Source organism: Ursus maritimus, unplaced genomic scaffold (genome assembly GCF_017311325.1).
Source record: "Ursus maritimus isolate PB19 unplaced genomic scaffold, ASM1731132v1 scaffold_22, whole genome shotgun sequence".
NCBI classification, from domain to species: domain Eukaryota; kingdom Metazoa; phylum Chordata; class Mammalia; order Carnivora; family Ursidae; genus Ursus; species Ursus maritimus.
Genome location: NW_024424675.1, coordinates 5,640,401 through 5,655,669, shown reverse-complemented (window position 1 = coordinate 5,655,669; position 15,269 = coordinate 5,640,401).

The following is a 15,269-nucleotide window of genomic DNA, read 5'->3' as shown; positions in this document are numbered from 1 at the left end:
CTGCACGCATAGTTTTGTAGCCTGTTGGTTTACCCTACCATTACCCTATGGTGGGTGTTCCCCAAGCCTCTGTTCAGACCAGCTTTGAAAAATGAAATCTCATTTGAGGGCAGTGGTAATGGGGGGAAAAAGTTTCTTCAAACCAAGTAGCGCAATTTATGGGAAAGGAGTCTGAGAGTTCCTGCTGGAAAAGCCATTCTTTCCTCAGCCTGGTCACACTAACCTGAGCTCAGAAATCTTCAAGATGAGACACAGCTCAACTTCTGCTGGCTGGGTTGTGCTCAAGCTGGACATCTCACTGCCAGGACCCCTGGGCTGTCAGCAGGATGAGTCACAGGCCCTGGCTGTCCTCCGGGATGTAGCACAGCCCATCGGGGGTCCTGGATGGTCCAGCCCTCAATCCTGGAGCCTAGAGAGCTGGAGGAGGGGAGTCATCAGTGTTGATGTGTGGGGCTTAGAGAGGCTGAAATGAGTACAGGGACTTGCCTCCTCTGATTTCAGAAGTGCGCCCATGGGATGGGTGTGTTTGCATGAAGAAAGTGCTGGAAGAGTCTCATCTCCTCTTTCCATGGAGATTTTGATAACCAAGTATGTGATTTTAAGGGGGACATCTTATCTTCAAAAGAGAGCCCCATGGCATCCCCAAGAACATGAAGGAGTTCATAAAGGCTCATGTCTGATTTCAGCCACTGCTGTGCAGAATAGTCCTTCCAAGCTTCAAGGGTACGCATGCATCCCAGATTGCATGTGTGTGTGTATGTACATGTGTGCACATGTGTTATGTGTGGGTAGTTAATGCCCCTAGGGCGACTCTCGCCCTGGAAGGTCCAAAGCCAGTGGATAAATGCCCAGCTGCCTTCTTTTAGGCAGATGATTGTGGGGGGCACTGTGTACGATTCCCAGTGGGATTGAACCCCTGTTGCCCAGCAGCAACGTCAGTGTATGCCTTATCATCGACCTTTTGTCCTCTCCTATCTTACTCCTAGGGTTACTGCCCTAAAAAAGCAATCTTTATCTAAGTTCTTGTCTCAAAAGTCCTTACTTCTGGAGAACCCTAAACTTAGGGGACAGGGTTTGTTCAATATCTTCTGGCACATGGCCATGATCCTCCATTCGCTGTCTTCAGCCTTATCCCCAACCCCCTAAAAAAGCCACTGAATGAGAGAGGGTGGCAAAGATCAGGACAGTGCTTTGAACCAGGTGTCATGGAAGCCAAGAGCTCCATGCTAGGCACAGGGGCTGCTGTGTGTATGTGGAGGGAGGAGAGGCCATTGGAATACCTCTGGCATTGAGGGCAGTTCTTCATTATCTGTTTCGGGTATCTGTTTAGGATTCCTAAGTAAGAAGCTTATAAACATGATTCTGCTGCTTAAAAACACTCCAAAGCCCTCCTTAATAAGGGTGAAAGTTTTCCCCAAAGCAGGTGTGAACAACACTCTACTCTTCACATATCTGCTCTATGTTTGTGTTGCCCTTGGCCATAGGAGGTGGGCGGCACGTCCCTGGGGGACATCCTCAGGACATCCTACCATCCTTGGTGATGGAGCAGGCAAGAAGGCTTGGGTCCTGATGGCCATACACTGAGACAGCCACCCCTATGGGGTGAGGCCAGGAGAAAAACCTCACGATGCTGTCTCCACAGCATGCATGTTCACCTAAAACCAAGTTAGAGCAACTGTCAGGGACAAGGAAGGGGGAGAGAAGTAAAAAAATGTACCTCACTTCTTGAATTGGGCTTAGAGAAAAGTCCAAGTCCATAACGTAGAGAGGAATTGGCACTTTGTCATGGTGGGTTTGCTTTGCTTACTTAGAAATGTGTATACTAGGCCAAAAAACTATACATCTCTCTCTCTCTCTCTCTCTCTCTCTCTCTCTCTCTCTCTTTCACACACACACACACACACACACACGCACACACACACAATATGTAGAGGATGTGAATGGAGTTGGATCTCTCTGGGAGTTAGGTTTCAATGCCCTGCCATTTCTAGATGCAAAGTTCCTTCAGGGCAGTGGTTCTCAGAGATGAGCAGAAGGGTATTGGCCTGCCTGCCTGGACTCCACCCCTGGATAGTCTAATTCAGTATGTCTGAGGTGGGTCCTGGCATCTAAATGTTTCTTACATGTTCCCTAGGTTATTTTGAGGTGCAACCAGACTTGGGGCATGCTGGTCTCGTTTGTAGGTCATTACATATCAGGAGCCACTGTGGCCAGTTCCAGTGTCTTGCAGGCTGTGGGGCAACCAGCTGCGTGTATCCTTTATCTGCTGGTGCCTGGGAGACACATCAGCCCTTGTGCTAGCAATGCAGGGAAGCAGCCAGAGCAGTCTGATGGGAGCTTCCTATGATGGGGCCAGAAGAGCTGGTGACAGCCCAGCGAGACTGAAATAGCTGTCAGTGACCTTGCTTGCAGCTCTTTCATGCCACTTGAAATGTCCCAAGTTCTAAAGTTTCTCAGGGGACTAATCAAGGCAACCCGCTCTCCTTTCTTCTATAAAGCAGTGTACATCCCTCCTCCCTGATGAGATGTTCAAGGACGTGTCTGCGCTTAGTCCTATTTCATTCTGGGGAAAATAGAAGCGTGGACTGGGGAAGGCTTTGCTCGAAGTGGAGGTGAGGTCCCAGGGCATGAAGAACCAAGAAGGTTGGGGGTAGAGGAAGGAGAGGTCTGTGAGGAGAGGAAAGAGGGGTGTGGAAAGAATGAAATGGAGAGAGAAATGGAAAAAGACATGAAGGAAAGAGGGCATAAAGAATGGGAAAATGGGAGGCAAATGGCACCAGTGGCTTATTTCAGATTCCATGGGCAACGACTAGCAGGACAGGTGCTATTCTTCTGTACCCAGGTAGGATAGGGTTATCTGCCATTTCCTCCAATTCATGGGGTGGGTAGAGCTCCAAAAGTGCCACTGATTAGCGAGACCAAAGTGGAAAGTACTTTGATCCTTGTCTGCTACATACAATACCTAGATGCTGGGAGGAAAATGGAATGAGAGATGTAAGCACTCTGCTTTTTAGGGAAAGGGCTGAAATAAAACCAGAGTACAGTCTTCAGAAGTCATTGCTGGTGCCATTATGAACCCAGAGGATGGCAACTCTACATGGACTGTGGGTAGATAGCTGACCTCTGCCAGCTATTTCCTTTTGGGAATCTGCTCCTCTCTTGGCGTTTGATTCATTTCAGGGTGAAAGATATTTTGCTTGGGATTGGCCTTGGTAGCCATGTTTATCTCTTTAGCAATGACTTATTCCTGACTACTGACTCTCTACATGTTCCTTTGCTCTGAGGTGGTATCCATCTGGTCTACCTGGTTCACCAAGCACTCTGGGTCATTGCTGTTCATTCAACGCATATGCATTAAGCATCTCTGTTAGGCCAGACACTGTAGTGTTACTGAAGATGTAATGGTAAGCACATCCTTGCTCTTTTAGAACTTATGGTCTAGCACATCAGTTCTCAACCCTGTATGTACATTATAGTCACCTCAAAATACCCTTGTCCAGGCCTTGTCTCTGACTTATTACATCAGAATCTCCAGTGGGGATCCAACTAACTCCAAGGCTCATCCAGGCTTGAGACTCACTGGAAAGGATGCTCTCTAAGCATTAGTAATAATTGGGTCCTAGAATTCTACCTTAGTCCCTGAATGGGGACATGAAAAACATCTGGTTTCCCATCTTTGTTCCTACTGCTGCTGGATGGCTCCTCCTTCCATTGACTCAGACTCAGTGCTCAGAACAGCCATGGGTTCAATTTCTGCAGCTTCAGCAACACCGTTTCCTGTGTTTATCCTCCTAACCCTGAGGATGGAGTGACCTTTAGGTGTCACTAATCATTGTGTGGCTTCTCAGCTGTTCAATCACCCATGTAACTAATTCCCTGTAATAAATTCCCTCTGTTTGAGGTGTCTGGGGTTCTTTCTGTTTCCTGAAAGGACCTTGATATACACAAAGTAAAATGTAATGGAAAGCATCTATAAAGTGGCAGATTGTGACCCTATACTTTGTGAGTGATGCATTTGGTGTACAGGAAAGCAGAGACCAAGCTGCTGGGAAAAGGATATTCATATCCTGCATCTGAAGCATCTGGAAGAGAACTTCTACTAGGTGGTCCATGGCTTACCTGCATCCAAACCACATGGGAAGTGCTTCTTGGATGCCACCTGCAACCTTCTGAATCAGATTATCTGGCTATGTTCAGAATTTTTCAGTTTAAGGAGGTTTCTCTAGAGGTAGATATGTATCCTGATACTTTTGGCCATGACGCTATAGAAAGCTTCTAATGACCTGAACCTCTCAGAGAGCCAGCTGTGCTTCTTCAGAGTCCAGTTTCAGTTCCACCTCTAACTCATCATCTCTGAGCAGGAGAGTATCTTCTCACCATATGGGACCACTCCATGAGGAATAAGTGACCCGTGTTGGCAAAGCACCAACTCAAGTGCATCTTTCTTGAAAATCACAGTATTTTTGGAAGTGGAGGAGAGGGTCAGTGTATGAAAGCATTGTGGCTTGTCAGAGAGCAAAGGACATGAAAACTTCAGCTCTTTCAGACCCGCATTATAATCCATGCTCAGGAACCTTGGCTGCATATTCACTCTCTAATGATCGTTAATACTTTGATGGTCACCTTTCCTTGTAGAGTAGTTGTGAAGAGTAAATGAGAGAATAGGTTTCAAAATCCCAGCTCATAGTAGGCATCTGTAGCAGTGGATCCCTTCCTCCTTTTCTCCCTTCCTCCTTCAAGTTGACGTAAAAATCCAGCAGAGGAGACTAAGGTCAAGAACTACGTGGGCTTCCACTTGGCTTAGTCATTCCTATTTCTCTTTCCTATCCTAGTAAATTGGGAATTCTGCTGCTTGCTACGGATATTTCCTTCCTGTAAACTCCAATGACACTTAATATTTATCATTATTGTTTTCCTTAAGTATTTATTGCTTCTTTTCCCAAACTTCTTTGAGATAGGAACTGCACTCCCAATAGCTTAAAAGCATCTTGCTGGGGTGTGTGTGTGTGTGAATAGGTGGCTCAGTCAGTTAAGCTGTCAGGAGTTTGTTTGAGACTCACTCCTTCTCCCTTGGCCCCTCCCCTGGCTCGTGTTCTCTCTAAGATAAATAAATCTTTAAAAAATCTTGCTGGGAACATTATATATTTTCATATATAAATATGGGTTTATTTCAATGACTCCTCCAGTGATGACTACAACCTCTTATAAAGGGTTGATTTTGCAAAATGTGTGTCCCCAGAAGAGGAATAAATTCTCAGACGCTATGCCTGCAATTCAAATAGCTGTCATTAGGTGGCAGTATAGTGCTGTGGGATGCTGTTGAGGTGCCTTGGCCACTCATCAGACTTAGGGCACTGATGTGGCTATGCAATTGATCTGGTAAAGGGATAAAGGTCCTTTATCAAAACAACATTTAAAACATTTAGCTAATCATCAATTAGCTGCATACCCTGTGGTTTCTCTGCCTACTTTTTTTTTTCCTGGCTAGCACTTGGTATTTTAAATTACATCTTTCACATTTTCATTTATATTCCATCCACATCTCCAAATAACCCTTGTCATCCTATGGCCCTTAAGTTTTTATTAGAATGCCTGAGTTCACTTACCTTTTAGAGTGAGGTGTTTTTCCTCTTTTTTTTTTTTTAACTGCATGAATCATTTACTAAGGTTCTGCTTCCTTGGGAATAAATGATTAATTAATCAATACAGTAATATCCTTTCATTTTCCTCCAAGAAAATTTCAGACTTTGTAGGTGAAAAAGCTGTAGCCATTCTGTACTGGGAGGCTGTTTTCCTTCTTTAATATTTGGAACTGAGCAAAACAGAGCATAGACAGAGAGCATGCACACTTTTGGATATGTGCGACCAAGGGTTTCTTCATAGTGGCCTCATGAGAACTTTGTGTGGATTAATGAGACATGCACCTGTAATGGTTTTCCTAAGAGTTGTATAATAATACTATTACAAAGAAAACCTCTCTGTCCCTCAAAATGCGGTCTGAAATTTTTTAAGTGTGAGAAAGTGTGTATGTTTGTGGGGGGTGGGGATGACGTTCAAGTATAGAAGTCAGTGTCTACCCATAAATGCCTTCATGTCTTACAGAGCTCATTCCTTATCCTACCATCCTCGAGTTCTGAAGCCTGAGCCTCTCCCTGCCTATTTATTTCTTGGGACATCATCTCCAAGAGGAGAAACAGAATCTGTGTTCCATGCATGAAAACACAGACGTGGTTTGAATGGTGCCTAACAGAAAACCCCAGCTTTGAAATAGATCCCGTTGAAAGGAGGGAAGGTTAGTGAAAAATACTAATAGGGGTACTAATATCTGATGCCATTTTTGTGGCCACTGGCCTAGGGTTTTTATATGCATTATACCCCAGCTCTACTTACCATCCTGTTCTCTTGCTATGTAACAAATTATCCCAAAACTTAGTTTTATAAAATAAGTTTTATAAAATTTAAAATTGGTTTTATTATATCTCATGATTTTTTTTTAAGATTTTGTTTATTTATTTGACAGATAGAGACAGCCAGCGAGAGAGGGAACACAAGCAGGGGGAGTGGGAGAGGAAGAAGCAGGCTCATAGCAGAGGAGCCTGATGTGGGGCTCGATCCCATAACGCCGGGATCACGCCCTGAGCCGAAGGCAGACGCTTAACCGCTGTGCCACCCAGGTGCCCCTATATCTCATGATTTTGTGGGTCAGAAATTCAGGTCCGACTCCGCTGACCAATTCTTCTGCACCACACCCATCAGTTCAGGTCATTTTGTTGTTGTCAGGGGGCAGATGGGCTGGTCTGGAGGGTCCAGATGGCTTCATCCCTTGTCTGGGGGTGTGGTGGGATGGCTGGAAAGCTGGGCTCAGCTGGGTGGTTGACCAGAGCACCAACACAACACCCATGTACAGATTGGGACTTCCAGAGAGAAGGTTCCAAGAGGTCCAGAAGGAAGCTGCAATGCTTCTTCTGATCTCACCTTTCCATGGAATCCCCAGAACATCACTCTCTGTCACATTTTCTTGGTCAACAAGTCACTAAGGGAAGCCCTGATACAAGGAGGTGGGAATAAGATCACGCTTCTCCCTGGGAGGAGCAGTGAAGGGTATGTGGCCATTTCCCTTCTCCCTTACCTTCTCTACATTCCCTTTTATGTAGCAATTATCACCTCTAACATACTATATAATTTACTTGTTTGTTAGGTTTATTGCTTATTGTTAATCTATCTGTACTTTAACATGAGCTCCACAAGGGCAAGGGTCTTTGTCTGCTTTCTTCACTGACATGTCCTAAGCACCTAGAATGGTGTATGCAACATAGTAGGTGCTCAATTAATAATTATTTGATGCTGGGGCACCTGGGTGGCTCAGCCATTAAGCGTTTGCCTTCGGCTCAGGTCATGATCCCAGGGTCGTGGGATTGAGCCCCGCATCAGGCTCCCTGCTTGGCGGGAAGCCTGCTTCTCCCTCTCCCACTCCCCGTGCTTGTGTTCCCTCTCTTGCTGTCTCTCTCTGTCAAATAAATAAATAAAATCTTAAAAAAATTGTTTGATACTGAATGATTTCATTCAATCTTCTTATTGCCCTTTGAGAAAGCTATTAGTATTATCACTCTTTCTCAGATGAGAAACTGAGGCACAGAAAGGGGCAGTCACTTGTTCAAAGTCACACACAGCTAGCACGTGGCGAAGGCAGGGCTTGAACCTCCATCTCTCTGATGTACTTTTGTAGATCAAAAACTAATTCCACATCAGGAAAGAAATCCAGGACACAAGACAGCAGGCAAAGACTCGTAATCATGGTCTTTCCTTACTTCTTAAGCCAAATCGGTGACTGGCTTAGGGTCCAAGGTTTTCCCTTGAAATGGTTTAGCTTATGCGCTGGCTTCGCCTTTTTTTTTTTTTTTTTTTTTACCAGAAAGATCTATGGGAAGACTGCTGTGGAAAATTGAGTGTGGGGTGAGCTTGTTGCCTCTCTCCCAGAGCTGCTGGCACCAGTAGTCAGTCCAGGACTCATGGACATGGAAACGGCTCTTCATTTGATTGTGAAATCAAGCCAGGCTCAACTGTGATGAGCAGCAGCTTTCTGCATTCCTTTTGAATAATTCTATGTAATAGCCTCCTGGCTATATTTAGACGTGACACATGGACTCTGTTTGTTAAGACGATGAGACAAACTAGGGGACAAGGTCACCAAAGCCACCCCATGCAGGCAGAGCCTGGTGTCTGGAGTCACACCTCCCAGCCCCCTCTCTTCCCATTGCAAATGTTAAGTTCCCCAACATCTCCAGGGAGACGCCAACCACCCTGGACGCTTTTATTTTGTCATCTCTGGAACCGCTTCAGTGAAATGACATCATATGACCTTGTCAAATCCTGTGAAATCTTTTCCTGTCTAAATATAAGTATTTTGGTGCATGCAATTTCTTTCAGGATGGAGGGGCCAGATCCTGGCAGTTAGAGAGCTTCTCTATGGCTTGTCGTATGATTCTCCTTTGTCCCAGCTCTGCCCTCCCCCCGCCCCCTCTGTCCCCTTTCCTAGATGCAGCCCTTTGTAGGGGGCCAGCCTGAAAGTGACGTAGCTGATTGGTGATGCTGGGCCCCTTCGGGCAGAGCAGAGCTGGGCCAGACCAAGTGGAAGATGGAAAGCAGGGCTGAGTGGGGGTGTATTGTAGCTGGGGTAGCAAATAGGGCCTGCCCCAGGGTAGGGCCCTCAGATGAGGGCAGAGCCTGGGCCATGGGTCACACTTTTTTCTTCTGTCAGCCCACTTAAAAAAAAATCAAGGTAAGATTCACAAAGCATGAAATTCACCACCAACCATCACCACTGTCTAGTTCCAGAACATTGCCCTCAGCCCATGGAGGATCCTGCACCCATTAGCGCTCACTCCCTCCCCCAATGCCTGGTAAACACTAATCTGCTCTCAGACTGTACGAGTCTGCCTGTTCTGGACATTTCATGTAAGTGGAATCACAGAGTATGTGTCAGCCACTTTCTTGTTCCCCCTGTTGGGGTGACAGTGAGCTCAGGTCAGGGGTGTTCTGCTGGCATCTTCCCCCACGAGGGACACTAGGAGCCACTCAGCTCTCCTGGTGCCGAGGATGCTCCCCTCCTCCACGTTTCAGCTGGACGAGTCAGAGGTACCTGGTTGCTCACGGCAGTGACCAACTCAGTAAGGCACCATTGGGTTGACGTTCTTCCCCCTCAGCACTGCCAGTTCTGTTCCACAAGCTGACTGCCTCACCTCTCTGCAAACAATAACAAGCAACAACAACAAAAACAACTTCTGGCCTGTGAGCCCTTTCTCAGACGTTGCTCTTTTTGGGGGTGGTGGGGAGGCAGGCACTGGAGAGGAAAACCCTCAGAAAGGGACTATGCAGCCTTTCGACACAGCTGTCTGCACCAGTGTAGATATGGGGAGGCAGTGAATGCAAAAGCACTGGGGTCTTTCTTGCTTCTAGCCCAGCTCTGTTCCTCAAGGGACCTTGCATAGCACTTCCCATCCCTGTGCCTCAGTCTCCTCATCTGTAACATGGGTCAATAATATGTACTACCATATGAGGATGCTGGGAAGATTCAGTGAGGTCATCTGGGATGAGTGCTGCATGCAGGGCCTGGCCGTAGTGAGTGCTGATGGACTTGCTGGGCCCCTTGAGCTCAGATACTCTACTGAGCAAAATGGATTTCCAGCCTCGCCCTACTTGAGCCCTATCTGTACCCGACCATCAGATTTGTGCTGTCTGGGCGGTAGCCACATGTGCCTCTTTAAATAGCAATTATTTAAAATTAATCAAATAAAAAATTCAGTTCCTCTGCAGCACTAGCTGCCTTTCAAGCGCTCAATGGCCCCATGTGGCTAGTGGCTCTCACATTGGTTGGCACAGATACAGGGCATTTCTGTTCTCGAAGAAAGTGTTTTAGACAGTGCTGCTCCCGATGCTCTGAGCTCTTCATTCTTAAATCTTTATTATCCTTTCCCACCCACATGGCTTTGTTCATGGCCTTCCTCCTGTCTGGATCGCTCATCTATTGGCTGCCTTCCCTCTCCCAAATGTCACCATCGCTCTGGAAGGTGAGGCACACTAGGCTCTGACCAGCATCAGCCCTGTGCTGTTTGGGTCGGCTGGAGGCCAGCTTTGCTCCACGCTGCATTACGAGCTATGCTACCAGCGTGGCTCAGGTTCTGCTCCACCTGGGTTCATTCTGCATGCCAGGCTGGGGAACAGCAGCCATCGCTGGGAGGGTGCTGTGCTCACAGTGATGGCAGACGTAAAAGAGGCTGGGGACAGACACACTGTCACTTCTGCCCATATCCCATTGGCCAAAGCAAGGCTGTGACTGAGACCAAATCAGGGGCAGGAAGTCTCCTCTGCCTTAGTGGGCACTGCGAAGTTGTAAGACCAGGGTTGTGGATACAGGGAGGAACACAGAATTGGAGCCAATTATTTTATCCATGATTTAGGAAGCCACTTTCCCTCTTCCAACTTAGTGACTCAACTGTTGGTCCTCTGGCTTCCAAAGGGCTCCCCTCAATTCTTTTCCCCCTACTCTGATGGCGCCCCATGCCCATGATGACTCTTCCTCCATCTCCCTCCACACCACACTCCCGTGGGTGTCGGGCTCTCAGTTTCCAGGAAGGCACTGCCTAAAAATATGAATCACTGAGAATTAATACTTCCTTTGAGATATTTGCAGGCTGACCAAGAACCATAATTACTCAGATCAGTGAGTTTTTAACTATGTATTATAGGCGGTGTGAGAGGTATTTGGGGGCTCTGTTTATCGTCATCTGTATGTCGACAAACAGAAGCTGGGGCCAAGGATGTTTCTCTTGCAAGAAACCCATTAGGGCACTGGTCTGGGAGTCGGGAGACCTGGGGTGGGCTCCAGCCCTGTCAGGTCACCTTTGGGAATGTTTCTCCCCATCCATGGGCTCCAGTTCTCTCACGGTAGAGTAGGTAATCAAGCTAATGGTTGCTATGGCCCCTGATGACCCCGAAATGTTGTGGTTCTGGATCCTCGCTCAGTCTCTGGTTGGGCAGCAATTGGCCTTAAGGGGATGTGCCTCCTTTCTGATTGCTATGTCTACAAACTTTTACAGTCTCTGACTCCTGTTCTCTGCCAGGAAGCTGACTTCCATAAAAAGGGTTGCAGGGTCTACTTGTCCCAGAAAGTGTGGCTGTAGAGACCTCAGAGTGGACTGGGCCATGCATGGACACGATCCGACCTAGAATCCCATTGACTTTCGTCAGGTGGGAGAAGACCTAGTTGGGCATCAGTGCCATGTTGCTAACTCAAGTCCAACTCAATCAGATCCCAGCCACGTTCCCAGGGTAAGTTCAGGATTACCCCCAAGGCACTGGGCTTTGGCGATACCAAAGGGCCTGACACTGGCTTCCACAGCTTGTGCCCATCTCTGCTACATCTACTCAAGTTTCAGAACATTAGTTTTTTATTTTCTGTAGACAAACCCTGGGCTTTTCTTTCCCAGTAACCAAACTAACATTTATCCAGAATGATTTGCTGCTGGTTTAGATGTTCATATTTGGAGATAAGGTTGTTTCTGAAAAGGCCCCAGAAATAGCTGGAGAAAATCATCTTTTGGTTGTTCACCTTGGACAATAATGGAAGCAGAAGGAATGATCCCTGGCTTCTGGGGGAAGACAGCTTCCTGCAGGACTCCATCTGGGTAGCACTTCTCCAGGAGCATTTGTAGGAGGTTGGGAGAAAAGGTTTGGGGGATGCTGAAGGATGCAGGTGCTCCAGTCCGACAGGTGGATGCCAGAGTGGAGTAGACTCAGACCTAGACCACCAGGGAGGAGGGGAAGAAAAGTCTGCCCTGATGGAGCACCTACCAGAACCAGGGCTCTTGCCAATGAGTCAGTCAACCTCTAGTCTGTGACTCATGTCCTTCTCTCCCATTGTATACACTGAGCATGGAGCACCTACCAGCCACGTGTCATGTACGGTGTGAGACTCTAGGTGTTGTGAGTGAATGCAACCCTTGAGACCACCAAGGTCATTGTAACTGTTAATTCTCTACATAATGCAACTAATGTGATACTTACAGAGCTCTGATAATATGCTAGGTGCATGATCTTCCTTTCTCACCCTTAAAAATAGGAATCACACTGTCTGCATTTTATAGAGAAGGAAATTGAGTTTCTGAGAAGTTAAATAATTGGCCTTAGGTTACAACTAGTACAGGGGGTTTCTGGGAGAATAACCAGTTAGACCAGTGCAGTCCAGCAAGAATAAAGTGAACCATGCAAGAGATTCGAAGTATTCTACTAGCCACATTAAAAACAGTAGAGAAAAGCAGGTGAAATCAATTTCAATTTTATTAAACCCAATACATCCAAAATATTATCATCTGAACATGTAATCTATGTAAAGATTTTTAATGAGCTATTTTATTCTTTCTTTTTTTGCACAAAGTCATTGAAATTTGGTGTGCATTTCACCCTTACCAGCACATCTCAACTGGGACTTGCCACATTTCAGGTTCTCGGCAGTCACATGTGGCCCATGGCATTCATACTGGACAGTGTAGTTCTAGAGGCACCGACCAGATTTGTTGGAAGTTGGGTGGGGGCACTCCTGAGAGGCCCCCTTGTCAGAGTTGGCTTCAAGAGCCAAGTGCCACCAGAGCTGGACCTCGGGACATTAATGCTGCACCACCAAGTTTAAACTCCAGGGGGTGCCCTGGAGTTCTGCCTCGGGCAGAAGTAGAGGACCAGGACTTTGGAGCACACCGTGTCTGCTTCTCAGAAACAAAGGCGATCTGACACCAATAGGCAGCTAGAAGCACCCCAAGTCTCTTTGCCGCCTGCGTTACCTGCTCCCAGCACAAATGGTCTGCCTTTCTCTGTCCTCTCATCTCCCTGAAGTTCCAATGAATGGGCTTGTTTCTTCCCATTTTTATTTCTCCCTATGGCCCACTGTTATATCAGGAACACCTTTCCGCAGGGTCACCTGGAGGCACCTCGTCCAGAACACCTGTGGTAAAGAGAAGCATGCAAACCACAGCTCCAGCGTGGCTCCTTCTGGCTGAATTTGCCACATTTAGCAAGAGTCCTGGTTCAACTCACACCAAAGCACTCCCCTGCTGTAAGGGGCTTGAAATTCCGCATTTCCAATAAACTCCCACACTTGAAGTATGAGGGGCCAGAGACAGGGTCCTCAGCCTTGGCTGCTCAGCACAGAAGCACCTGGAGAGACTGAAATGCCCGATGCCCGGGCTGCACTCCACACCAAGCAAAGCAGAACATCTGGAAATGGGACCCAGCCTCAGTCATTTTTTCTTAATTTCTGCTTCTGCTGTCTTGGAATCCAGCCACATGGGAAGAAGTCTACAGTATCTAGCTGGAGAGAAAGGCCCTGGAGGATGAGACAATGTCAAAAGAGAGCCCATAGAGAGGAGAAGCCAGGCCCAGAGATGAGCTATTCCAGCTAAGGCCTCAGACACAGGTGAGCCTGACCAGCTCCAGGCCAGCTGCTCTAGCCAACACCACATGGAGCAGGGATGAGCTGCCCCCACAGAGTCCTGTCTGAATTCCTCACCCATAGCATCATGAGTATTTTAAAGCCAAATCGTTGTTGTTTGTAAACCACTGAGCTTGGGGCTGTTTGTTACGCAGACGTAGCTAATTGTTACAACCCTAAGTGCCTTGAGAGTGGGACCTATTTTGTTTTATAACCCCTCCATGCTTAGCATTTAAGTTGGGACTCAGAGAATACTGGAGAAATGTTGAGTGCCAGGTAAAGGCCCAAGTGAAAATCACAGTGTTGTCCAGGCCAATTAAAGTCAGGAAGCGATTTATTGTTTGGACATAGATTCAGTGAAAATCAAAGCAAAATAGACAAGGCTCCCTTCCTTCCCGGGAGCAGTAATCATCCTTCTGCTGGCCTCAGCTGACTCTGCTTTCTGTTTCTTCCTGCTCAGTGCATTCCCCATGGTTCCAGCTTCCAGACACAGCCTTGCCCCTCGGAGCCATGATCAGTGAGGGGTAAATGGCTTCAGGGGTCTCCCTGGAAGGTGCTCAGCTTGGCTTCTTGTGATGTCTCCACCGCAGTCTTGGCTCCTGTGCTTTTCCCGGGGCCTGTGGCTCACCTGTCATTGCCAAAGATACTCAGACGTCCCTGAAGGTGAGGGACCGGTGAGTGCCCCAAGGTGGCCAGGGAGGGAACAGGTGGGTGAAGTCCAGAAAAGGAACATTCCCGGGTTCCAGGCAGATTTGGGGGCCTTTGGGGGTCGCAGCTCCTGGCCAGGCAGGCAGGCCCCTGCTCTGGGATGAAGGCACAGCTTGGGGATGTGGTGTTGGAGATGTGGCTTAGCTCCTCTCAGAGGGTCTTGTCAGGCTCTCCTCTCTTGAACTCCAGTGCCTGCTGCTGCCTCCAGAAGCATCTCTGCTAGCCATGGGGGACGATGCCCCAAGGTCTGGGCTTGGGAATAGAGGGGTGGGGCCTGCCCTGCCCTCCAACCCTGCCTTTATGTGAATGGACACGAGGCTGCAACTTTCCTTTGTCCTTTTCCATCAGGTTTACACTTCCTTTCAGAGAGCAGCCCCAGAGAAAACGTCCACTCGGCACCTCCCTGGCACCCGGCTAGTGCCAGGTGCTGGGCTATGTTCAGGGTGGACATGTGAAGACTTCTTGGGGACATGGAGGCTATTGGGTGGGACTGCTCAAGGTGGCCCAGGGGCTGGTGCCAGGCCATGAGCTCTTTGGTACCAGTTGGTGACAAGATGAGCATGTGGAAACTTTCAGGCACTTAAACATTGCTGCAACATCTGTGCCTGTGACTTTGTATTTTACAAAAGTATTAGTTCACCTTGGACTGGAAATTAAATCAAACAAATCCATCACCGTGGAGAAGCAGCAGTGCACTGGGACCGTGGGTGGTGCGTGGACAGCAAGGGTAGTGTTCCCGGGAACCTGCCATCAACCGCATGCCCTGGGTTTTAAACTCATGAAGCAGTGGGGAAGGCGTTCAGTTTCCCAGTGTTCCAGCTGGTTCCAGTGCCAGCCCTTCCTTATCTGAGGTCCTGCTATCTCAGTGGCTCTCACCATGTGGCCATCAGGCCAGCAGTGTCAGCAAGACATGGGAGCACATTAGAAAAACACATTCTTTATGCAAGACCCACCACATCAGGACCCCTGGGCCGAGCCACCTGCTTCCAGAGCATTCTGGTGCATGCTTAAAAATGGCATAAGAGATGCTTTTATGCTTTGCTTCCTCTGAATGAATCACTCTTCTCCATAACCATATTCG